At 40.9% G+C, this 27,462-nt stretch overlaps 1 long non-coding RNA gene across 1 annotated transcript in view; it reads right to left on the reverse strand.

The window, feature by feature from the left end:
* Window positions 1–714: 714 nt before the first annotated feature.
* The window catches only part of LOC142861857 (uncharacterized), a 31,893-nt gene continuing 5,145 nt past the window's right edge, over window positions 715–27,462 (reverse strand). The window contains exons 2-3 of the long non-coding RNA XR_012912964.1: window positions 10,603–10,679; window positions 715–938 (exon numbers count right to left, since the gene is read on the reverse strand). This is a non-coding gene — a long non-coding RNA (uncharacterized LOC142861857). The remainder of the gene's footprint in view (window positions 939–10,602; window positions 10,680–27,462) is intronic.

A 27,462-nucleotide genomic window follows, 5' to 3' on the forward strand; every position in this document is an offset into this window, starting at 1 on the left:
TTTTTTTCCCTCCCTTCTCCCCCATCTCCTCTGCTTGATTTCCACTGAGTTTTATTAATACTTCCCTCTGTGCACAAGTATGTTCATCGGTTAGTTCCAATTTAATTGTCAGTATATGTGGTGTTTGCTTTTCCATTCTTGAGATACTTTACTTAGGAGAATGGTCTCCAGTTCCATCCAGATTGTTGCAAAAAGTATTAATTCATCTTTTTATGGCTGAGTAGTACTCCATGCTATACATACACCGCCTTTCATTAATCCACTCATGAATTGGTGGGCACTTGGGTTGATTCCACACCTTTGCAATTATGAATTGTGCTGCAATAAACATGCATACTTCTATCATTGCACACCTAATCAATCCTGCATTGTGATCCTTTGTTTGTGTGTCTGTATCGCCCACTAACATGAGCTCCTCCTAGGCAGGGACCACATACCCAGGGACATTCACTTTTGTTTCCCCTGAATTTAGCACCGTGTCAGGGCTTGTGGGTGTCAGTAAGAGTTTGTTGAAATGCACTAAACTAAAAACTCAATTATAAATAAATTCTTCCCTTGAGGGAGACAAAGGTAAACAAATAGCTATTAGGCAATATCAGTAACAAGGAATTAGTCGAATAAACTCTGGTGTTACCGTGTTATACAGTAAGGTCAACCTGGTAAAACAAATGAAGTTGATGAAAATATGTTTGTGATGCATATTTTCTGGTTAGTTTAATTTTCTTTTAACAGGAAGTCCTGTAACCAGCTCCATAAGCAAGAAAACACTTTTTTATAGTTTTTTTTTTCATAGTTCCCTTATGTTTCAGATTCCTAGGCCAGTAAGATTTGCTGACCAGAACTTTGTAACTTTGCAGATTCACTCCCTTTTGAGTTTCTTTCCAAGAAATGGCAGAACCTCCTTGCAGCCACGAGCCAACTGCAAAGCCTTACACCACCTGTTTGTGCAGAGAAGACAAGGTAAGCAACACCCCGAGACAGATCATGCCCAAGGACCCACTGAGCAACCTATTCCCTGCATCCCGCCTGCACACAAGGCTGAAAGAATGACCAGTGTTAACCCCTAACTCATTATACTACTAAAATTCCACCCTAGGAGGGACTGATCCACCTTTTTGATCATGGGATGTGTGTTCTAGCATGATTTCTTACTGCACTTGCATGCCCTGCACTCCACCAAAACACGTGATGATGCTCACTCCCCTCATGCATTATTCATTTCACCTCCAGAAAAAACCCTGACCCTGTAGGTTGGGGAAGCAGTCCATACCTCCTAGCTCCCAGTTGACACATCTCCTGCAACAAATCCTTTCTTTCTTGACAATTCTCGTTGCCTCAGTAATTGGCTTTCTCTGCAGCGAGTAACAGTGAACCCCCCTTGTGGGTTCATTAACAGTACCTTCACATGATTCAAAATTCTGAAGGTACAAAGTGGTACTCAGTAGTTTCTTCCACTCATTGGCTCCAAGCCACCAGGTTCTTCCACCACCAACAATCACTGTTACCAGTTTCTTCTGTGCATGTTGCCAAGCAGATACATGCCTATCCTTTGTCTTTTTCCTAAACATTGTAGCATACCTTACAGTGTTCTGCCCCTTGCTTTTTCTATAGTACAACATAAATCAGTAGATTACTCCACATCAGTACATAAACAGCTTCCTTGTTCTTTGTTAAGGACACTGTTGTTTGGCTGTAGCATAATACAGTCTATGAGTTTCTTATAAGCAGATGCTTACATTGTTAGCAGTCTTTTGTAAGTATGAAAACATTGCTGCCGAGCGGTGGCTCACGCCTATAATCCTAGCACTCTGGGAGGCCGAGGCAGGCGGATTGCTCGAGGTCAGGAGTTTGAAACCAGCCTGAGCAAGAGCGAGACTCTCTACAATAAATAGAAAGAAATTAATTGGCCAACTAATATATATAGTAAAAAAAAATTAGCCAGGCATGGTGGCACATGCCTGTAGTCCCAGCTACCCGGGAGGCTGAGGCAGGAGGATCGCTTGAGCCCAGGAGTTTGAGGTTGATGTGAGCTAGGCTGATGCCACGGCACTCCCTCTAGCCTGGGCAATAGAGTGAGACTCTGTCTCAAAAAAACAAAAAAGAAAATAAAAAAAGAAAACATTGCTAAAAGAAATGACCCTGGTGTATACATCATTTTTCATATATAAGTATATCCATAGAACAAAATCCTACAAATGGAATTTCTGGGCCCAAAACACGTAATTTTGGCAGAAATTGCTAAATTGCTCTCCATAGAAAGCTGTATCAGTTTACACTCCACCAGTGGACTATATTTGAAAATGCTTGTTCTTCTTTACTCTTGTCAATGGTGTGTTATTAACCACATTTACTTTGGCCAATCTGATAGGTAACAAACAATATGCTAGTTTTAATTTTAATTTGCATTTCTCTTATTATGAGTAAATTTGAGCATCTTTTCATGTTGTAGGAGCAATTTGTATTTCTTTTTCTGTGAACTGGCTGTTCCATTTTTCTACTGAGTTTTGGCCTTTTTCTTATTGATTTGTAGGAACTATTTATATATTAGGAAAATTAGCCCCCCCCCTTTTATTTAGCTCTATCACTACTAAGAGGGGCCCAATAGAACAATGGTCCTTTTTATCTGCATCTACCCCTTAGAGCCCAGCTTTTGGTCTATAATATTATTCTCTACTAAAAGAAACCTGGACTCTTAGAGGGTAGCCGATTCCATGTTTAGGGGCAGGTAAAACACTCCATAAGCCATACAGTTGTTGGCTAAACATACAGTTGTTGCTAAAAAAGTAAGGGTGCTCTCAAGAAAGCAGCACTGAAAGAGCAAAATGTCTAATTAGAGGAACTCCCACTGGCTATGTTGTGACATTTAAAATAGCAAAATGCAATCATAAATTGGATTGATTGAAATAGGTAAAGGTGTCAATTAGAATGCCTTCTGTTGCAAGTAACCAAAAAATCAATCAAAAATGGCTCAAACAATAAGGAAAAATTATTATCTCAGAAAATAACTAGCCCATGGGGTAGATTGGCCCTAGGGTTGTTTAGGTCAGTGGCTCAATGACATCATCAAGGAACTAAGGGTTTTTTTAGGTGGGAGTGGGGTGTCAATGGGTTTTTTTCCCCCATCTTTCCACTTTGCTGTCCTTCATGAGTTGGTTCTTCAATGTGTTTCCCCCTTAGCTACTTCCACAGTGGTAGCAAAATGGCTGCTACTGCTCCAGTCAGGCCATACAGATATGACAACTTCCAGTGGGAAAAGAACGGCCATTTCTTTCTGTGCCTCCCCACTTTGTTTTTTTTTTTTAGACAGAATCTCACTCTGTTGCATGGGCTAGAGTGCCATGGCGTCAGCCTAGCTCACAGCAATCTCAAACTCCTGGGCTCAAGCAATCCTTCTGCCTCAGCCTCCCGAGTAGCTGGGACTACAGGCATGTGCCACCATGCCCAGCTAATTTTTTTCTATATATTTTTAGTTGGCCAATTAATTTCTTTCTATTTTTAGTAGAGATGGGGTCTTGCTCTTGCTCAGGCTGGTTTTAAACTCCTAACCTTGAGCGATCCGCCCGCCTTGGCCTCCCAGAGTGCTAGGATTTATAGGCATGAGCCACTTCGCCCAGCCTGTGCCTCCCCTTTTAAGAGCAGGGAAAGCTTTCCCAGAAACCATCCAGCAGTTTCTCCTTATCTCTTTCTGGCCAAAACTGAGTGCCAACTCAGAAACTTTCAAGCAGGCAAGAGAAATAGAATCTCCATGATTATCTTAGCCTAGTCACAATTTAGCCCTGAGTTATATGAGCAAAGATGGACACCCAAACATACTTTGGGCCCCACCAATAAGCAAGAAAGATGAAATAATGGATTGAGAAGTAGGCACCCAAGAGTGTCTGCTATTAATACAATTAGTTTGGGAAAGGCCTGAATTCACAATAATATTCAAAAGAGAAAAGTTGCTGTTAACTGTTATACAAAGGCATTAGAATACAATAAAGAGTGACTATATTAGGACTTTTGATGTTTTTATAGATGTTCATAAGAAAAGGAATGTTACTACATATGAGCATGTTTGTTTCTTCTAAGTATACATCTGTTTATAATGATTATTTCCATTGGCAAATAGAAAAAGATAAAAATGAGGAACTGTGTGCGAGCCAAATAGTCTCAGAAAAAAATGTTAACTGTTCCAAGAACGGGAAGGACCAATCAGCACATGTGGTAGGTAGAAGGAAGGTAGAACCAGGTGGAAGGGAGGTCCAAACATCTAACCAGCACTGGTGCTTACACACCATGACCAACAGAAAGGGGATCGTCCTTGAATGCTGAATTAGCCACATGTCCTAATGAGGAGTGCCATGTGCAAACACAATCCTTTCTCCAGGCCATGAGTCACCAGATGGGCCCTTAATCATAAGAAGACACTGACAATGCATGCATATGTTTTTAATAATACTAACAAAGCAAGTCAATATCTCGTCACAGCAGAACAAAGAATTCTGTAACTCTGGCCAAGTGAAAAGGAAGGAGTATGTCATTTCATGGGAAAATGGTTGCAGAAACGAAAAGCTTGTGTCAAAAAGCTCGATATGGCCGGGCGCGGTGGCTCAAGCCTGTAATCCTAGCACTCTGGGAGGCCGAGGCGGGCGGATTGCTCGAGGTCAGGAGTTCGAAACCAGCCTGAGCAAGAGCAAGACCCGTCTCTACTATAAATAGAAAGAAATTAATGGGCCAACTAATATATATATATATATGTATATATATATATATATATATATATATATATATATATATATATATAAAATGAGCCGGGCATGGTGGTGCATGCCTGTAGTCCCAGCTACTCGGGAGGCTGAGGCAGAAGGATTGCTTGAACCCAGGAGTTTGAGGTTGCTGTGAGCTAGGCTGACGCCATGGCACTCACTCTAGCCTGGGCAACAAGCGAGACTCTGTCTCAAAAAAAAAGAAAAAAAAAAAAAGCTCGATATGTCCTTTAATGACACAGTAAAAGGCATATCGAGGTAGGAGGAGAAGTTTTACTGAAAAAGATAGCTCCTTGGGAGAAACAACAAACTTTGGCGTTCCAACCAGGACTCCATCTGCTGGAGAAGCCTGATTCTACAGCTGTGGTGGATTGACCATTATGAGGATTGAGGATATTAAACAATATTCTTTCACAGGCAAGAAGGGGTCTGATAAGATTTTAGTAACGCAAGAAAACATGAAAAGAAATATTTTAGCAATCTTAAGAAAGTGTCTTATTCCTCGAGAAAAACAAAAGCAACAAAAAAACCAATGAAGTGGCCGGGCGCGGTGGCTCATGCCTGTAATTCTACCACTCTGGGAGGCTGAGGCGGGAGGATCCCTCAAGGTCAGGAGTTTGAAACCAGCCTGAGCAAGAGCGAGAACCTGTCTCTACTAAAAATAGAAAGAAATTAATTGGCCAACTAAAAATATATAGAAAAAATAATTACCCAGGCACGGTGGCGCATGCCTGTAGTCCAAGCTACTCAAGAGGCTGAGGCAGGAGGATCACCTGAGCCCAGGAGTTTGAGGTTGCTGTGAGCTAGGCTGACGCCATGGCACTCTAGCCCGGGCAACAGAGTGAGACTCTCTCTCGAACAAAAGCAACCAATGGAGTAATAAATTAAATCCGTGGTGTTGGTGTTTTAAAATAGATTTAAGGATAATTATAGTAAGTCTTGTAATTATTGTATTTGTTTTTATTTTGTGTACTGTTTAATTAAAGTGTAAATTATTTGAAAGTATCATCATATTAAATTTGTAATTGCAGTTTAAGTTGTTGGAGGAAATTTAATGGAGCTTGCAATCAATGTTTAAATATTAATGAAAACATGTTTCAAAGCTGTTTATAGATATATATTTAGTAAATTAATCATTAAATAAAATAGGAATGTTTGTGCAGTGTTCTCTCCATGGACAAAAATATCATCAAACATTAAAAACTCTATCAGCAATGAGCATACAACAATGAGCATCCTTCAGCAAAAAGCATACTTGAAAGAGTGTACACCAAAGTATTAGTAATGATTATCTCTAGTGAGTGGGGAGATGGTAAGGAAGAGACTTTCTTTTTTTGTATACTTTGGAATTTTAAAAAATTTTTAAAGAAGCATGAGCTATCTTTGTCATCTCAAAAATGTAATCTTGAATAGAATACAAGGCTATCAATGCTATTATAAAAGCATTAACCATAATCAAGTGCGGTTATGTGGGAAGCCCCAAAACTCACGTTCAAGTTTTCTTTCATAAATGAAATTCAGAAGAGTCAAAATGTAGTGGATAAAATTCATCATCTATAGAAATGGTACATGCGTCTTTTTTTTTTTTTAATTATTTTCTATCATCTTTAAATTTCTTTTCTTCTTTTTCCTGGCAAATGAATTGTTAGAGGCACATAAGTCTTGACCAGTTAATACCGATTTGATGGTGAGTAGATGTGGTGCTTGTTTTTCCATTCTTGTGATACTTCACTTAGTAACCTAAACATTTGTACCCCCATACTATGCTGAAATAAAAAAAAATTAAAAATTTATTTATTTAATTTTTTGAGACAGTGTCTCGCTTTGTTGCCCAGGCTAGAGTGAGTGCCGTGGCGTCAGCCTAGTTCACAGCAACCTCAAACTCCTGGGCTCAAGCGATCCTATTGCCTCAGCCTCCCAAGTACTGGACTACAGGCATGCGCCACCATGCCCGGCTGATTTTTTTTTCTATACATATTAGTTGGCCAATTAATTTCTTTCTATTTATAGTAGAGATGGGGTCTCACTCTTGCTCAGGCTGGTTTCGAACTCCTGACCTCGAGCAATCCACCCACCTTGGCCTCCCAGAGTGCTAGGATTACAAGTGTGAGCCACCGCACCCGGCCAAAAACAATTTAAAAATTTAAATAAAAAGATATATAGAAATGGCACGGACCCAATAATTTTCTTACAGATTAGAAGTGTATTGGACATAAAGCAGGCAGAAAAAGAACATACAAATAAATAAATGATGGGGCTGCAGAGTTAGGAAGACACCCAAAAGTCATTCATAGTAACTTGTAAGTAGACTCAGTGAGGTGAGATTATGATGCAGTTGTGACCTTGAGAGGTCAAACCCGGGCCACTTCCCCCCTTTTTGAATAGGAATATCTATAGTGGTTATCCTATGCCTATTCTTCCATTGTATGCTGGAGCTGGGGAACAGATGACTTTATCTTTAGTTTACAAGGCTTCAGAAGGAAAGGAATTGTTAAGGAAATACACTTGAGAAATCTCATCCATACTTAGAACTGATTTAAATGATGAAATTCTGGACTTTGAGCTGATGCTATAATGGGATTAGATTTTGGGGTGCCTTAAAAGGGGGGAGTATATTTTGCATGGGGAATGAACATGAATTGCTGGCGGCCTGAGGACACACTGGTGGTAGCCAGTCTTTAAAATGTCCCCCAGTGATTCCAGAAAGCACACTTTTGCATAGCCTCTGAGTTGGTCTGCATAACCAATACAACATGCTGCACTGTGATGGCGTGTGACTTCCAAAGCTAGGTCCCAAGAGACACTGGGGTCCTCCCTCTCCCCACCCCACTCCCTCACTCCCCCTGTCTCTTGGACTACTTTCTCTGGGAGAAATCAACTGCCATTTCATGAGATCACTTAAAAAACTCTAGAGGGGTCCACATGGCAAAGAACTGAGTCCTCCTGCCACAAGCTGGTGAGAAACTGAGGCCTCCGGCCAACGGCCATGTGAGTGAACCATCTTGGAAGCAGACCTTCCAGCCCCCATCAAGCCTTCAGCTGACTGCAGCCCCAGCCAACATCTTGGCTAAAACCTCACAAGAGACCTGAACGCAAACCAACTTACAAAACTGTAAGATAACAAATGTGTGTGGTTTTAAGCCACTGAATTTTGAGGTAATGGTAATGCAGCAATGGATAACTAATATGGTCTACATGCTTATTTCCTGAATCCTTAATCTCACAAGCTTATGTAAAGCCAAGAAATATTCATGATAAACTGACCACTTACAGAATTAGCCCTCATTCAGATATCACTCCTTTATTAATACCAGCTACCAACCTTGCCCAGCTACTGGCTGCAGAGTGAAATTTCAAGTCTTGAAAAAGATAGAAGACGTCACAAAGTTATGGAAGTACCATTAAACAACTGATCAAATCAGCAAAGCAAAAATGTTGATGTTAAAAGAAGGGTCACCACCTGAGGTAATTCAGATGCGCTGACCAGGGTTTCAGGACAGAGACAGTCAACAAAGCTTTCTATGCAGGTGATGTCCACTGGTCACTTATGTGTGCCCTCCTTTGTCCCCATGTGGCTCCTGGGCACTGACAACAGATGGTGGTTTTTAATTGGATACAGAGAGGACCCTGGATGCTGATCCCCTCTGTGATTTCTAACGTTTGGGCTTTCGAAACTTAGAAGTCCTAAAGTGAGGCTCAAGTGCAGAAGGCCCAGCTGAAATCACGGAAGTACCAGGACTGTAAAAACACATATGTTAATACTGTACTTTACTGGTATTATTCTGTCAAAGTGGGGTCCAGACATGTCATTTAATGGATTAGAAGTATTGCTCCTTGCCTGTAATTCTAGCACTGTGGAAGGCCTAGGCGGCCGGATAGCTCAAGGTCAGGAGTTCGAGACCAGCCTGAGCAAGAGCAAGACCCCCATCTCTACTAAAAATAGAAAGAAATTAATTGGCCAACTAAAAATATATATACAAAAAATTGCCGGGCATGGTGGCACATGCCTGTAGTCCCAGCTACTCGGGAGGCTGAGGCAGGAGGATTGCTTGAGCCCAGGAGTTTGAGGTTGCTGTGAGCTAGGCTGACACCACAGCATTCACTCTAGCCTGGGCAACAAAGTGAGACTCTGTCTCAAAAAAAAAAAAAAAAGAAGAAGAAGAAGTATTGCTCCTAACAGGCATAGATGAAAGGAAGCAGGATATGGGAGGGCAAAGATATTGCAGAATGCTCTGTGTTGCATAATGTGGTTCCCCAAGTAAACCTCTGAAACTTCCATAGAAAGCTATGAAATGCTTGATGTGATGTGATTTTGAGTGAAGTAACTAAATTTTACATCTAAGTTTAAACAAGGGTCATCCAGAGACATTATGTTGGGATCTGGGAGTGGAGCCAAGAGATAGACTAAGGCCATCAGTCAGAAGGCTTCCACAGATATGGAGGTGAACTCTTCAGATTTCTCCAGGCCACGAAAATTTAGGGGTGGGTAAAGAAATTTCTCTAGAATGCCAGGGACAGTGTTGTCTCTCATGGACCATTATGCTACATTTTGAGGTCCCATCAGGATAGTTTGAACTAAGGAGGTGTAGCCAGCTACATGTCAATCCTGAGCCCAACTACTGCCAAATCTTGGATAATTGATGCCAGGATATTGATGCTAATGCTACACAAATCTCTATGGTCCTAAGAAATCTACTTCAAATACAAAGAGAAGTTATGTAACTACCTTTAAATCAGTCCAATAGCCTTCAAGGAATAAATAAATGCACAATCTCAAATTAAATGTTTTGGCATCCAATAAGCAATAAATAAGCTCTGTGTTCTTTGTGAACTCAATAGAGGCAATAAGCCTAAGAAATTCCCTGATGGGCCGGGCGCGGTGGCTCACGCCTGTAATCCTAGCTCTTGGGAGGCTGAGGCGGGCGGATTGCTCAAGGTCAGGAGTTCAAAACCAGCCTGAGCAAGAGCGAGACCCCGTCTCTACTATAAATAGAAAGAAATTAATTGGCCAACTGATATATATATAAAAAAAAAATTAGCCGGGCATGGTGGCGCATGCCTGTAGTCCCAGCTACTCGGGAGGCTGAGGCAGAAGGATCGCTCGAGCCCAGGAGATTGAGGTTGCTGTGAGCTAGGCTGACGCCACGGCACTCACTCTAGCCTGGGCAACAAAGCGAGACTCTGTCTCAAAAAAAAAAAAAAAAAAAAAAGAAATTCCCTGATGAAATAACTGGTGGCAGAAGACTTCAATATCTGGTGTTTACCAGTCTCTACAGATATCCTATTTTAAGACAGTGGAATCTTGCAGGAAGTATATATGATACACTTGAAACTGATCAGCCTCCACTCTGTTCTTTCTGCTGAGACAGGATTCCCTGGAGGCTGACTCAGATGCATGAGGCAAGCATTGGAACCTCTAGTTAAGGTCACCTGCTACCAGAAACTAGAGATGTTCTTGGAGGTACAGAACTAAGAACTGGGACTGAACAAGAGGGCTCAGGATTGTGGTCAGAACATGCCACTGAAATGTAGGCTTGAGGAAAAGAAGCAAAATATTAGTGAAATTTTTACAGGGACCAGTGTCAGAAATTATGTGAACTCCAATCTGTCAATGCCTCAAACTCTGCAATTGCCCAATAATTCTCAAAAGGGTAGTTGATGATGACTCTTGGGGTTTGGACCTCAAATTTCTGATAACCATTCTCCCACAGGCAGGAGAAAAGACCACTGTCTTCTGCCCATGTGGATTAAAGCTGGAGGAGCCAAAGATGAACAAAACTACCAGATGCTATGGAATGCAGTTTGGAAAACTAGGGTCAGTTAGAGCAAAATGGGGATTTATAGAGGTGCTTACCTGGGAAGAAGTCACACTTTAAGTTAACCTGAAGGGCCTCTTGAATTCACAGAAGAGAGGGAGAGGACATCTGCTACCTTAGAAAATATAAAAATATAGCAGGGTTCAGCAGTGATAAAACCAAGATGAGATAAAAAAAAAAAAAAGAAAGAAAAAAAATTATAAAAAAATTATAAAAAATTAAAAATTAAAAAAAAAATAGCAGGGTTCCTCTACTGGTCCTAGGGGAACCACTGCAGATTTCTGAGCTGAAGTTCACACGGGTCTAGCTTATATTTACATTCTAAAGCTATTGTCTAAGTTTCTTAAGAACTACTTTATCTAATCAGATATTGTAATTTAAGTATGCTTCTTTACCACAAATTAACCAACATTTGGGATGAGTAATTCCTTTTACTGTAGTAGTGAACACACCCTGTATTTCAAACTAAATTAATGACAAAAAAAAGACATTAAGAACCATTAACTACAGTGATTTCTTCCACAGGTGGATTTCATTGACATGTGAGTCATACAAACCTGAGGTTGGAAATTTGATTTAGCTTCTTTCAAACAAAAGCAGAGAGCAAATTCTCAACAATCAAGCTCTCAGGGGCCAGGCGCAGTGGCTCATGCCTGTAATCCTAGCACTCTGGGAGGCCAAGGTGGGAGGATCGCTCAAGGTCAGGAGTTAGAAACCAGCCTGAGCAAGAGCGAGACTCCCCCCCATCTCTACTAAAAATAGAAGAAATTAATTGGCCAACTAAAAATATATTAAAAAAATTAGCCAGGCATGGTGGCACATGCCTGTAGTCTCAGCTACTTGGCAGGCTGAGGCAGAAGGATCACTTAAGCCCAAGAGTTTGAGGTTGCTGTGAGCTAGGCTGACGCCACAGCACTCATGCGGGGACAACAGAGTGAGACTCTGTCACAAAAAAAAAAAAAAAAGATCTCAGGGAGCTCACAGTGTGATTTGAAAATATTTCCCCCATAAGCAAGATCTCAGAGAGTGAAGATGTCTTTTCATCTCTTTGCAAAGGTGTCTTTAACAGAAATTTTTAATTATGATGAAGTACAAGTCATCAATTTCTTTCTTTTATAAATTGTATTTTCTCTGTACCTAAAAAAGATCATATTCTCTTCAATGTTTTCTTCTAGAAGTTTTATTAGTTCACATTTTATACTTAGGTATAAAGTATGCATCCTGAGTGATGTGATGCATCCTGAGTTAAATTTTATATGAGGTATATGGGTCAAGTTCATTGTTTTGCATATGGATATTCATATGCAAATAGTGCTTCAGCACCATTTCTTGAAAAGACTATCTTTCCTCCACCAAAAATCTATTGACCATAATTGTGTCTATTTGAACTATTTTGTTCCATGACCTATGTGTTTATCATTCCACCAGTACCACACTGACTTGATTACTATAACTTTGTAAGTCTTGAGATCTGGTAGTAATGAGACAGTCAGTATAGGGACAGGACTTGGGTCTCACTTCTGATCAAGGGTAGTAACATGGGACAGCATGTCCCAGCCTAATTAACTGTAGGAAGAAAAAACAAGAAATGACCTCCTAGCTGCTAGAATTCAGCCCATACCCATACAAGGAGGATGCCAACTTGTCTGTCTCTTGAGTAATGTCTTCCAGGACCCTGAAGAAAGATGCTGACACCAGCTGATAAGGAACCAGACCTATTGAGATCTAACCGCCTCAAGCCAGAAAAGAACCATACTGATCTTACCCAGACTTTTCCCTCATTATAATCTCGTCTTAATGCTAAACATCACATCCATGCTAAAGATTTAACATGCTAATTATACACATGATGCATAAAGAAGCATGACTGCCAAGTGTGCAGCCACCAACAGAACCCTGCTTCTACCTGTGATGACTTCAAAACTGACACCTACCTCCCTCTTTACAACCCCATAAAAGTTCCCCAGTCCTTTGTTTGGGGAGCCAGTCTGGTTGCCCCCTTAACCAGCACTGTCTCCCTTTTTGTTCAAACAAAGAGTCTCAGTAAAACCCTTGCCTGTATAGATCTTTCTGGTCTTGCCTCAATTTCTATTGACTTGGGGATGAAGACCCCAAAGTCCCATATCAATATGATTCTTGAAACTTAGCTTTTCATTTCCAAAACTACTTTATTTTTTTTATTTTTTTTTTTTCTTTTTGAGACAGAGTCTCGCTCTGTTGCCCGGGCTAGAGTGTCATGGCATCAGCCTAGCTCACAGCAACCTCAAACTCCTGGGCTCAAGTGATCCTTTTGCCTCAGCCTCCCAAGTAGCTGGGACTACAGGCATGCACCACCATGCCTAGCTAATTTTTTCTATATGTTTTTAGTTGGCTAATTAATTTCTTTCTATTTTTAGTAGAGACAGGGTCTCTACTAAAGAGACGGGGTCTCTACTTGCTCAGGCTGATTTCGAACTCCTGACCTCGAGCAATCCGCCCGCCTTGGCCTCCCAGAGTGCTAGGATTATAGGCGTGAGCCACCACACCCGGCCCAAAACTGCTTTAGATATTGTATTTCCTTAGCCTTTTGCTATAAATTTTGCAGTTTATTGATACTGACAAAACTTCCTACTTTTTAAAATTGGGATTGCATTGAATCTATAGATATATTGAGGAGAATTGATATTTAACAATATTGTCTTCCAATCCATACACAAAGTCTATCTCTGTTTATTTAGTTTGCTTTGATTTCCTTCATTAGAAGTATTTTATAGTTTCCAGCACACAGATCATGTACATTTTTTTTTTTTTTTGAGACAGAGTCTCACTTTGTTGCCCAGGCTAGAGTGAGTGCTGTGGTGTCAGCCTAGCTCACAGCAACCTCAAACGCCTGGGCTCAAGCAATCCTTCTGCCTCAGCCTCCCGAGTAGCTTGGACTACAGGCATGCGCCACCATGCCCAGCTAATTTTTTCTATATATATATTAGTTGACCAATTAATTTATTTCTATTTATGGTAGGGACGGGGTCTCGCTCTTGCTCAGACTGGTTTCGAACTCCTGACCTTGAGCAATCCGGCCCGCCTTGGCATCCCAGAGAGCTAGGATTACAGGCGTGAGCCACCGCGCCCGGCCCATGTACATATTTTGTTATATGTTATTCCACTATCTTCTGACTTCTTTGCTTCCTAATGAGAAATCCACTGTCATTCAAATGGTTGTTCTACATGTAATGTGTTGTTTTGCTCTTCTACATGTAATCTTGATAGAGAAATAGAAAATTCCAGTAGACAAAACCCCTCCCCATAAGCAATCCCCTATATAACCTCAAAACAGCTGCCGCTGTTGCTTTTGTAAACTGCTTGCAGCAACTTCTATGATAAGATAGAAACTCTATACCAGAAACTAAGGTTGCTCAAGACCCTTCCTCTGCTAAAGATAACCATATTGTAACTGTGCCCCACTCCTTCCCTAAACAAAATGTAGAAAAGATTGCTACATTCTTTGTTCAGGGCTCATAATTTGGTGGTGAGTCCCCTCTGAGACCACCATAAAACCTGCTTCTCTCCACCTTCTTCGTGCCACTTGGTTTATTCTTGGTCAATTCTGCTGTAACAGTGTGGCTACTTTAAAGAGGGGTTGTTAGCACATGTCTGTAATCCCAACTACTTGGGAGACTGAGGCAGAAAGATCACTTGAACCCAGGAGTTTGAGGCTACAGTAAGCTATGATCACACCTGTAAATAGCAACTGCACTACAGCCTGGGCAATGTAGTGAGACCCATGTCCATAAAGAAAATAAATAGGCCAGGCGTGGTGGCTCATGCCTGTAATCCTAGCACTCTGGGAGGCTGAGGTGGGCAGATAGTTCGATCTCAGGAGTTCGAGACCAGCCTGAGCAAGAGCGAGACCCCGTCTCTACTAAAAAAAAAAAAAAAAAAAAAAGAAATTAGTTGGACAACTAAAAAAATATACATATAAAAAAAAATTAGCCGGGCATGGTGGCGCATGCCTGTAGTCCCAGCTACTCGGGAGGCTGAGGCAGGAGGATTGCTTGAGCCCAGGAGTTTGAGGTTGCTGTGAGCTAGACTGATGCCATGGCACTCTAGCCCAGGCAACAGAGTGAGACACTGTCTCAATCAATCAATCAAGGGGTTGATTTGTTTTTTAAATCTTTGGTTTTCAATAATTTGCTTGTTGTCTAGGCATGGTTTTATTAAAGTTCATCCTGTTTAGGATTTGTTAGGCTTTTTGAATCTGTAAATTTTTGTCACTAAATTTGGGGAATTTTCATCCATTATTTCTTCAAATATATTTTTTGCAGGAATAATCTTCTGTCCTTCTGGGACTTCAATAACATGATCATTAGACCTCCTAATATTGTCCCACAGATTACTAAGGCTCCACCCATTTTCTTAAACTTTTTTTGTTTATGCTCATCAGATTGGGGAAAAAAAGTGTCTTTTGAGATAGAGGTCTCGCTCTGTTGACCAAGCTGGAGTACAGTGGTGTGATCACACCTCACTGCAGCCTTGAACTCCTAGGCTCAGGTAAGCCTCCTGCCTCAGCCTCCTGAGTAGCTAGGAGTATAGGCTCGAGCCACCACACTCAGGTAATTTTGTGTCTGTGTGTGAAGACAGGGTCTCACTATGTTGCTCAGGCTGGTTTCAAACTCCTGGCCTCAAGTGATCCTCCTCCCTCAGCCTCCCAAAGTGTTGAGATTACAGGTGTGAGCCACTATGCCCAACTGGATTGGAGAATTTCTCTCTTTTTTTTTGAATATCTTAATAAATAATTTTTCAATTTTCTTTTATTCATTTATTTTTAAAACACCTATCTGAAGCTGCTTGTTTGGGATTGGAGAATTTTTGATTGTTCATTAACTCTTCTGTCATTTCAATTCCATCATTGAGCTATTTCAGTGAAATTTTTATTTCAGATATTTTCTTCAATTCTAATATTTCCATTTAGCTCTTTTTTATAGTTTCTATTGTTCTACTGAGAACATCTGTCTTTCCATTCCTTCCCTTTACCTGATAGAGCATGGTTATGATATCTGCTTTAGTCTTTGTCCAATAATCCCAATAACTAAGTCATCTCAGGGCTAGCTTCTGTTGATTGCCTTTTTCTTGAGAATTGGTCACATTTTCCAAATTCTTTTTATGCCAAGTAATTTGGATTGCATCCTGAACATTTTAAATATTATGTTGAGAGACTTTGAGTCCTGTCAACATTTTCTGGAGAATGTCAATGTTTGTTTGTTTTGTTTTAGCAGACGATTGACCTGGTTAGGTTAAAACTGCAAGTTTTGGCCCACCTTCTGTCTTGCCTTCTGTGGGCTCGGTTTCAATGGTCATTGCATTTTCAAAGCCTTTGCTACGCTGCTTTGGGCCTGTCCCACACATGCGTCTCTCATATGTCTGGGACTTGAGGGATGGTTTAAATCATACTTCAGTTCTCAAACCCTTCACTATGCTGCTTTTGGTCTGTTCTGTGCACGCACAGCTCTGGGATCAACCCCAGACTTGTGTGAGTTCATACACAGAATTAACAGCTGCTTTTCTCCAGCCCTCTCCTCTCCGGTATTTTTCCTGCCCTCTCTAACTTCCAGGGGTCTATGTTTCTAGTCACCTTGCTTGAAAGAAGGGTTTCTCTTCACATGTTAGTCTCTGGGGCTGCCACATAGTTCTGGATGACTGGGACTCCCAGTGCAAAGGGGTGATAGAAAAGAAAGAAAATAATAATGGGGATACATCCTCACACTCTTTGACTACAAGGTCCCCATTTTTCTAGTTCCTCTGGCTGAAAAGCTGGGTTTTCTGACAGGGTTTTAGGTGCCCACACCACTGCCACCACCAATGTGTGCTCTGTGACCAGGCCAATTCTGTATTGTATATTGAATGTGAATGCACCAAGATAAAATCTGAAAAATCATTGACAAATGTGCAAAAATTAAGGCTTAAAAACAGATACTTTCGCCAGGTGGTTCACATCTGTAACCCCAGTACTTTGGGAGGCCAAAGCACAAGGATCATTTGAGGCAGGGAGTTCAACCAGCCCGGGCAACATACCAAGGCTCCATCTCTACAAAAAGTAAGAAAAATTAGCCAGGCATAGTGGCACACACCTGTAGTCCCAGCTATACAGGAGGTTGAAGCTAGAGGATTACTTGAGCCCAGGAGTTAATATTTACCAGTGAAAAAAACTATTTATGTACATATAAGCATTTCTTCCTTTTCATAGAAATATATTAATGGGATTTTAAAAATATAAATCCATAACTTTTAATTGTAATTTTCTATTTTTCATTTAAGAAAACTTACCAGCATGATTATATAGACAAAGTTCAATAAAAGAAAAATTTCACTGTCTCCAATTATTTTCTAGCCATAATTTCTATAATTATTCTTTTCATTTCATGATTACTAAAATTAATTTAATGGTATTTAAAATGGTCTGCTTTGGGTGTCAAAATAAGCTAGGTAGACAGCTACCCCTCAGTTTTGATTGTAGTAAGGATGGCACCTGTGATTAAAACTATACCTCAGAGGCCGGGCGCAGTGGCTCACGCCTGTAATCCTAGCATGAGCCTCCCACTCTGGGAGGCCGAGGCAGGTGGATTGCTTGAGGTCAAGAGTTTGAAACCAGCCTGAGCCAGAGCGAGACCCCGTCTCTATTATAAATAGAAAGAAATTAATTGGCCACCTAATATATATAGAAAAAATTAGCTGGGCATGGTGGCGCATGCCTGTAGTCCCAGATACTCGGGAGGCTGAGGCAGTAGGATGGCTTGAGCCCAGGCGTTTGAGGTTGCTGTGAGCTAGGCTGATGCCGCAGCACTCACTCTAGCCTGGGCAACAAAGTGAGACTCTGTCTCAAAAAACAAACAAACAAACAAAAGACTATACCTTAGACATTGCAATAGATCGTATATTCAAAACATGGCTGTTTCAGCACGTCCCATCCCACACAGTCTTCTTATGATGGAATACTGACTTTCCTCCCATTGAGTGCCACATTCTACATTCAATCTCCTCATTCCCGAGTAGACTCTTGTGACTGCCTCAACCATTAGAGTACAACAGAAGTGATAGCCTATGACTTCCAAAGCTAGGTCATAAAAATTCCATGCATTCCCTTCCACTTTGTTCTCTTGGAATGGAGCCACCATGCTGTGAGGAAGCCCAGACCACATGGTAAAGCCATATGTGTTTCAGCTGATAGCCAGTATCAACCACCAGTTATGTAAGGAAGCCTTCAAGATGACTCCAGTTGCACTCACAACCTAACTATAATCATATGAGAAATTCCAAGTGAGAACCTAGCCCAGGTAACCCCCAGAACCATTCAAAATCATAATAAAATGATTTTCAATACTTTAAGCTTCTGAGTTTTGGAGTGATTTGTTACTAGAAATAGATAACCAGAACATATTTTGTATCAGGAGTGGGACTTGCTGAAACAAAAATCTAAAACATTTGGCATTGGCTTTAGGAACAGGAGGTGGGCAGAAGGCAAAAGGGCCTCAAGAAGAGTGTTAGTGAAAGACTAAAGTACTTTCAGGTGGTTGTGGTGAGTACTTAAAGGGAAGTAAGGAAAATATTATTAGAAGCTGGAGGAAAGGAGTTATGTATGCAGTAAAAATTTTGTTATATATGTAGTATTATTATGTAAGAGTGGAAATTTTTGTCCCTTGCAGTAACATGAAAAATGGGATATGAACCTAATAAAAATCAATGATCTAAGAAAATTTCAAGGCTAAATATTGAAAGTACCACATGACTTCTCACTGCCTGTGATAAAATGCAAGAGGGTGAGCAATAAGTTAAAGACAAATGTTATATATAAATGATCCAGGACTTTCTGAGTTCAGAAATAAAGCTGTTTCCCAGCCAGGCGCGGTGGCTCACGCCTGTAATCCTAGCACTCTGGGAGGCCGAGGCAGGCGGATTGCTTGAGGTCAGGAGTTAAAAACCAGCCTGAGCAAGAGCGAGACCCTGTCTATACTATAAATAGAAAGAAATTAATTGGCCAACTAATACATATAGAAAAAATTAGCCGGGCATGGTGGCGCATGCCTGTAGCCCCAGCTACTTGGGAGGCTGAGGCAGGAGGATTGCTTGAGCCCAGGAGTTTGAGGTTGCTGTGAGCTAGGCTGATGCCACCTCGACATTCACTCTAGCCTGGGCAACAAAGTGAGACTCTGTCTCAAAAGAAAAAAAAAGCTGTTTCCCATTCTAAGTCACTTCAGATAACCTAACAATGCTAAAATTAAGAAATGGCTTCTGGGCAGAGATCAAATCCAGGGTGTTTTCAGGAAAAGATTAAGCCAAAGGTATAACTGTAAAATCCTTTGTTAAAGCTACAGAAAGATTTACAGTAGTGCTCTAAACAGACAAAGCCTTCTAAGAATCTTAAGAGCATGCCTGGCAAAACTGCTAAAACAACAAGGCTTTTAAGAATATTAAGGGCAGGGAGTTCAAATTAGAGAAGGGTTTATCACAAAGAGATTTGTATATGGATTTTCTCTAATAGACTAGATTATAGTTGAGATGTATAATACACAGAGAATTTTTTTTAATCATATGAGCTTGAACTGAAAGGAACAAAAACAGTACAAAGAAAAAAGATAACGTTGGACCCACAAACTTCTATAGGCAAGAATCAGTCTGAGAAAACTATTCACCTACAAACATAGGCTATTGTTTATGGAAAAGGAAGGAGACTTAGGAGAGGAAACTAAGATCCTAGAAGGTACAGCCAAGAGCCACAATGACCTCAGAGGCCGTAGAACTGAGTCCCAATCAAGGAGCTGTACCTGAGAAACCACACCCAGGAAGATTCATTCACAGGCGTGAGCCACCTCACCCGGCCAATTGAACCCATTTCTAAACAACCAAGAGGAACCAGGAAATAATACCCTAAAAAAGGGCCTTAGGAAAGGGTCCTGTCCAACCCTTTTAGAGGAAATGAGGGTAGTGTTGGGCTTAGTCAGACAAGGCCCAGGGGTCACAGATAAATAATGTCCTGTGGCCTGTAATCCTAGCTCTCTGGGAGGCCGAGGCGGGCGGATTGCTCAAGGTCAGGAGTTTGAAACCAGCCTGAGCAAGAGCGAGACCCTGTCTCTACTAAAAATAGAAATTAATTGGCCAACTAATATATATAGAAAAAGTTAGCCGGGCATGGTGGCGCATGCCTGTAGTCCCAGCTACTTGGGAGGCTGAGGCAGGATTGCTTGAGCCCAGGAGTTTGAGGTTGCTGTGAGCTAGGATGAAGCCACGGCACTCACTCTAGCCTGGACAACAAAGTGAGACTCTGTCTCAAAAAAAAAAAAAACTGTCCTGTCATCTTCTCATTTACCTCTCAGGGAAAGAATCTGATAAGTTTGCAGTGATAGAAAACATTTTCTCAGGAGTGACTATAACAGGGTAAAGGGTGAAGATTGTATCTTCTGTCAGTTGAGAGGACTCCTCTAAGGGAATTACTTTAAGAAGGTACATTGAAACTATAAGGATGTTTTAAGAACTCTTAAAGACTTTGAATGTACCCAAACCTTAGAATTTGGGGGATAGTTCAAGGAAATAAGACCTAAGGTGTATTTCCAGGAGATTTCAACAGATTTCTAGGCTACATATAGGCCCCAAAATGAATAAACAGATGATTGATATTTAATTATAGGACAGTTATTGATATCTTCTCTCTTTTACCTCCTTTAGTTAGGAAAATGCATTTATTGTTTGAAATTTAGGATAATGACTTTTAGCTCAAAATCCTTCAAAATCAAAACAACTATTCAGTTATAGGATGTCAAGTTCAGAGTTAAAGCTCATACCTAATGACTGGGTTTCTTGACAAGCAGAGAAAGGAGCTTGCAGGCCGGGCCCAGTGGTTCACATCTGTAATGCTAGCACTTTGGGAGGCCGAGGTAGGAGGATCACTTGAGGCCAGGAGTTTGAGACCAGCCTGAGCAAGAGCAAGACCCCCATCTCTACAAAAAAATATAAAAATTAGCAAGGCGTGGTGGTGGGTGCCTGTCACCCCAGCTACTTAGGAGGCTGAGGTAGGAGGCTTGCTTGAGCCTAGGTTGCAGGGAGCTATGATGACTCCACTGCACTTTAGCCAGGTGACAAAGAATAAAAAGGGATTATAAAAAGAAAATGACTTGACCCTGCATTTTATTACAGAATATAATCTAATTTTAAAATCACCACACATTTCAAGGAAAACTTTCAGGGGCCAGCCAAAAAAAAAGCATAAATATTTTTAAAAATCAATGAGTAAAATTTGGCTTCACAACATGAAGACTTTCAGGACTATGTGAATATTGATGGCCCACCTTTAAGACAAAATACAATTCTTCATCCAGGGTCCAAAAATGTAGAAACACCTGAAATGATATAGAAGCCGGCATCCACTATCTGATTTGGGCGGATATGTGTCCAGCAGATTCAGAGAATATTCCTTAGAAGAAGAAAAGAAGTGACAACTTGTCATTTGATTGCCCATCAGACTTGCTGCAGCTCCTCCATGGGCTTCCATGGTTGGCTAATTATGAAGAATTTCTTTTTTTGTTTGTTTGGTTTTTTTATTATTCTTTATTTCTTACTTTCTTTAGACAAAACATTTGTGGAGAAGCATTTGTAAGATGATGAAGAATTTCTGAGGCTCACGAGGACCCCCAGCCTCCCAAGGCTCTAGATTCTTTTTCAGTCAACGATCACATTGAATTTTCAAAGGGAACATATGGCAAAAGCTGACACATTATTCCAGGCAAAGATGACAATGGCTGCAGCCTTGGTCTAAACACACTGTCCATTGTCTGGGTGGGACTGAGGAAGATGACAATGAACTTCAGAATTCTTATTAACTGCCAAGTCTTTTATGTAGACATAAGGTCTAGGAAATCGTTATAAAAGAAAAATGTCTAATAGAAAACTCCTGAATAATTTTAAATTAAAAGCAAGAGTAGGTGGAGTAGGTAAATCCATAAGCATTAGTATATTAATGATTACAGAAATAGAGATTGACTAAAATATTAAATCCACAAAGCAAAAAAATGTAGCAAGAGGGGCAAAGGTATTTTATTTTGGTTTTTATTATTGAAATAGGAGGGTTAAATTTAGAGAATTCAATGAATTAGATTTTTTTTTCTGTCTAGCTCTATTTAATAGTATAGATAAAATCCATGTATGTGAGAGTGTGTGTGTGTGTGTGTGTGTGTGTGTGTGTGTGTGTGTGTGTGTTCAGTGCTACTCAGGACATAATCCAAGCTGTTAGAAACAAGAATTACTTACAATATTGGCTCAAACTGTGGATGTTCTTAGAGTGAGATTGGGATTTGAGTCATCTGGCGATAACAATATAAATGTAAACATGAGTAATATATTAATAAAACAAAATTGCTGAGAAGCTTGGATCACAGTGACTTAGAAAGGCAGAAACAGTTTTTTGGTTTGAGACAGTCACGCTTTGTTGCCCAGGCTAGAGTGAGTGCTGTGGCGTCAGCATAGCTCACAGCAACCTCAAACTCTTGGGCTCAAGCAATCCTCCTGCCTCAGCCTCCCGAGTAGCTGGGACTATAGGCATGTGCCACCATGCCCGGCTAATTTTTTCTATATATATTAGTTGGCCAATTAATTTCCTTCTATTTATAGTAGAGACGGGGTCTCACTCTTGCTCAGGCTGGTTTCAAACTCCTGACCTCTAGCAATCCGCCCACCTTGGCCAGGTAGTCTCACTCTACCCTCAGTAGAGTGCATGGCATCAGCCTAGCTCACAGCAACCTCAAACTCCTGGGCTCCAGCAATCCTCCTGCCTCAGCCTCCCGATTAGCTGGGACTACAGGCATGCGCCACCATGCCCGACTAATTTTTTCTATATATGTATTAGTTGGCCAATTAATTTCTTTCTATTTATAGTAGAGACGGGGTCTTGCTCTTGCTCAGGCTGGTTTCGAACTCCTGACCTCGAACAATCCACCCGCCTCACCTTGGCCTCCCAGAGTGCTAGGATTACAGGCGTGAGCCACCGCGCCTGGCCTTGAAACAGTTTTTTGAAAACTTCAGAATCTGAGATAAGAGTTGGCAACTGGAAACATTTCTAGTGAAATTCCAAGCAATATGATGTCATGTGAAAATGATACTCAATCCTACAAACAATTTACATGGAATTAGATGTTTCCAGTTCAGTTAGTTTACTTTGAACTTAATATAGGGTGTGGATTTAAATGTGAAGGATGGGGCCAGGTGAGGTGGCTCATACCTGTAATCCTAGCACTCTAGGAGGCCAAGATGGGAGGATGGCTTGAGGTCAGGAGTTCGAGACCAGCCTAAGCCAAGAGTGAGACTCTGTCTCTACTAAAAATAGAAAAAATTAGCAGGGAGTGGTGGTGCTCACCTGTAGTCCCAGCTACTTGGGAGGCTAAGGCAGGAGGATTGCTTGAACCTAGGAGTTTGTGGTTGCAGTGAGTTGTGACAACACCACTGCACTCTAGCCCAGGTGACAGAGTGAGACTCTGTCTCAAACGAATTAATTAATGTGCAGGATAAAGTAAGCTTGGACCACCCAAACCCATTCATGACATCGTGAATGAGTGAATGCAGGATTTCAGAAACACCTCAGATTCAGTATAAGGTAACCTGAGTCACCGACTCAAATAGACAAGAAAAGCAAAACACTTGTAAATGTTCTAATTGAAGTCAGCATACATTAACAGAAAGAGGAGCCTGAAGAACAAGAGTTTATCAGCCAAACATTCATCTCAGACAAATGCCATTGCCTAAAATGGGACTGTAAGGAGACAGATGGGTAAGAGCCTTTGCAACTGTCTCCCCATGGCAGAAAATGGGGTGTGGCACAGGACAGGTCAAGGAATAGGGGTGTGTAGAATAGGGGTGTATAGAAGTCCTCAACTGCCTCAAACACAGAACACACAATACATGAAACAGACACATAGAAGTTTGGTATCTGCCACTTTTCATTCCCAAGATGATAGATATATCCATCCGCTCCACACTATGCCTAAGAAAGTTGGCCTTTGTAACCAGGTAAGGGCAGTAACTCTGTCCAAAGATATTGCAGATGTTTCTGATAAAAAAATGAGTGATCAAACACACCCTCATCCACTCCACCCTAAAATCCCACAATGAACAATAAACAAATTTTTTCATTTTTATTCTTACTTTTTTGTGTGTGTATGCCTTGGTATGGTGTTATTTTTTTTTATTTCAACATATTACAGGGGTACAAATGTTTATGTTATGTATACTGCCCTTGCCCTACCCAAGTCAGAGCTTCAAGCATGTCCATCCCCCAGACAGTGCACATGGCACCCATTAGGTGTGTATATACCCTTCCCCACTCCCCCCTCATCTGCCCAACACCCAATGAATGTTATTATTGTATGTGCACTTAAGTGTTGATCAGTTAATACCAATTTGATGGTGAGTACATGTGGTGCTTGTTTTTCCATTCTTGTGATACTTCACTTAGTAGAATGGGTTCCAGCTCTATCCAGGATAATACAAGAGGCGCTAGATCACCATTGTTTTTTGTGACTGAGTAGAACTCTATGGTATACATATACCACATTTTATTAATCCACTCATGTATTGATTGGCACTTGGGTTGTTTCCACATCTTTGCAATTATGAATTGTGCTGCTATAAACGTTCTAGTGCAGATATCTTTTTTATAGAATGTCTTTTGTTCTTTTGGGTAGATGAGCAGTAATAGGATTACTGGATCAAATGGTAGTTATACTTGTATCTCTTTGAGGTATCTCTATATTGCTTTCCACAGAGGTTGTACTAGTTTGCAGTCCCACATTCTTTACTTTTTATAATACACTTTTGGTGAGAGGAGTTTTTTTAAACATATAAATTCACAAGAACAAAGATAGCAGGAGAGAGAACTACAGATGAGAGATTGAACAAATTTTGTCACCTGGAAGCAGTCAGGTGATAAGTGACTTAAAAATAGACTAATAGGGCTGGGCGCGGTGGCTCACGCCTGTAATCCTAGCTCTTGGGAGGCCGAGGCGGGCGGGCGGATTGCTCAAGGTCAGGAGTTCAAAACCAGCCTGAGCAAGAGCGAGACCCTGTCTCTACTATAAATAGAAAGAAATTAATTGGCCAACTGATATATATATAAAAAATTAGCCGGGCATGGTGGCGCATGCCTGTAGTCCCAGCTACTCGGGAGGCTGAGGCAGAAGGATCAATCGAGCCCAAGAGTTTGAGGTTGCTGTGAGCTAGGCTGACGCCACGGCACTCACTCTAGCCTGGACAACAAAGCGAGACTCTGTCTCAAAAAAAAAAAAAATAGACTAATAGAAAAAATAAAAACTGGATGCATGGAGAAAGGCAGAGCTGGGGTTATAAGCCCCCAAAATTAAGCCAATTCCTGACATAGAATCCTGAGGAGTGTCAGAAATTGAAGGCACCAGGTATCTCTGAAGGCACAGGTGCAGTGTAAGACTGGACACTGGAAAATTAGCTGAAAATCCTTAAAGGCAGCAGTTATGTCCCTAGATCTCTTTCTCCAATCTTCACAGCCAAGCAACTACCTCTGCCCAGCCCTGGGGGAAAACTATTAACAGATTAATTTCTGGGGAAACAGAGCTTGGCTGAGAGGCAGGGTATGATTCTATGCTGAAAACAACATCCTAGACAGGTGAATTCCCAGCCCTCAACCCACCCAAGCTGCCTGAACACCAGCAGCCAGGCTTATACCCTCTAAGTAAGAGATAGGAGGACTTCTGTTTGGGGAAACTGAGCACAACCAAGAGAAATGGCCTATATATACTGGCATTTGGGGTCTTCCCACAAAATCATCAGGTCCCCTCCAACACCCTCAGGAAATCCCTCTAGGAGAAAAGTCCCATCAGTGCACACAGAGTTTCCAGTGAAAATCTCATGGGCCTTACTTTAAATGTGACAGTCAAACATCACCAGATATTTCAGGGAATCTTTGAGCATGAAGTACAGAGACCAAACAGAAAGGGAACTTGGAGAAAAGAGTGATAAGGAGGAACAGAAGAGAGATAAGGAAGGATATTGCAGCCATGAACAAGAAAAACAAGAACAGGAAGCTATTTGCAACAACAACAACAACAAAACACTCATAGAATAAGGAAGCATCTTTGGAAATAAAAATTGATAACAGAAAGTAAAATTTCAAAACAAGGGTTGGAGGAAAAGGTGATAAAACCTCTCAGAAAAAAAAAGACAAAGAAACAGAAACAAGGGAGAAAATGTAAGGAAAATTAGGGAATAAGTCCAAAATTCAACATCCAAATAATAGTAATAATAATTTCCTGAATAAGAGAAAAGAAAAAGAAGTGAGGAAAACTAATAATATAAACAAGAAAATCTTCTAGAACTGAAGGAATATTATTGGCTCCATATTGATACAACCCACCAAGTGTCAACAGAATGAACACAAATAGACGGAGACCGAGGCATACCATTATGAAATTCCAGGATGATGGGGACAAAAGAAGAAATTCCTCAAAGCTTCCAGAAGAAAAAACATAGAGGTCACATACAACAAAGTGAGTCAAAATGGCATCAAACTTCTCAATGGCAACACTGGAAACAAGAACAAATGGGAATATCTCACGTGATTGTTCACAGTCAGTTACAGATTGAACTCCTTGTTCTACTACTTTCCCCCCTCCTCACTACTGCACTTGACTAGTCTAAAAAAAAAAAAAAAAAAAAAAAAAAAGAACAAATGGGAAAATGTCTATTGAATTTTTTTTTTTTTTTTGAGACAGGGTGCCTCACTCTGTCACCCAGGATAGAGTGCTGTGGCATCATTATAGTTCACTGCAATCTCAAACTCCTGGGCTCAAGCAATCCTTATGCTACAGCCTCCCTAGGAGCTGGGACTACAGGTATGCGCCACGACGCACAGCTAAGTTTTCTATTTGTAGAAACTCTTGCTCAGGCTGGTCTCAAACTCCTGAGCTCAAGTGATCCTCCCGCCTCAGCCTCCCAGAGTGCTGGGATTACAGGCATGAGCCACCGTACCCAGCCCTCTATAGGATTTTGAGGGAAAATACTTTCTGACCCCTGTACCTGGCCAAATTGTCAAGCAAATGTGATGATAAAGTTATTTTCAGAAATGCAAGAAGTAAACCATTTTACCTCCTCCACATCCTTTCTTAAGAAGCTGTTGGAGGATGTGATCCACTGAAATAAAGAAATAAGCCAAGAAAGAGGAAGGTGTGGGATCGAGGAAACAAATGAAAGGCAAAGGGAATTCCCAAGAATGATAGTGAAGGGAAGTTCCAGAATAACAATTAAATAGCAGGTCTACACAATGAATCCAGAGTGGGACAGGAAGTCTGTCTCCAAGAATGAATAAATGAATGAATGAATCTTATTTTGATAAATATAAATTAAAATATTAAGATGTAGAAAGTTTTAAAAACTACTGTAGAGATGTCACACAAGATAAAGAATAGCATACATGTATTTCTCCCTTAAGTCCTCTCTGCTCTATAGTTTACCTCACCGTTTTGTCCTCTGCCCACCTGCGATGCCAATAAACAAGGACCTGTCTATAATCAATCCCAAACTTCCTTTTCCTGCTGCCTGCTACCAGTCAATTCCTTCCCCATTCATTCCTTTACCTGCTTCATTCATTCCACAAAAATATGAGTTCCTACTGTGTTGTTACAAGAGCAATTATAATCTCAATTCAGCCTGACCCATAAGTTCAGAGGTCTGAGAGCCAGCCCTCAGTGTTCTGCAGAAACTGAAGAAGTAATCCAAGCAATAAAACTAAGTTGGATGCAATGAGCTATGATGATCTCACTGTTCTCTAGCCCGGGTGACAGAGAGAGACACTGTCTCAAAAAACAAACAAATAAAAAACTAAGTTGGAATTTTGTTTGGGGGATCTTTTTTTAGGT

The sequence above is a fragment of the Microcebus murinus genome, chromosome 18 (genome assembly GCF_040939455.1).
Source record: "Microcebus murinus isolate Inina chromosome 18, M.murinus_Inina_mat1.0, whole genome shotgun sequence".
In the NCBI taxonomy this organism is placed as follows: Eukaryota; Metazoa; Chordata; class Mammalia; order Primates; family Cheirogaleidae; genus Microcebus; species Microcebus murinus.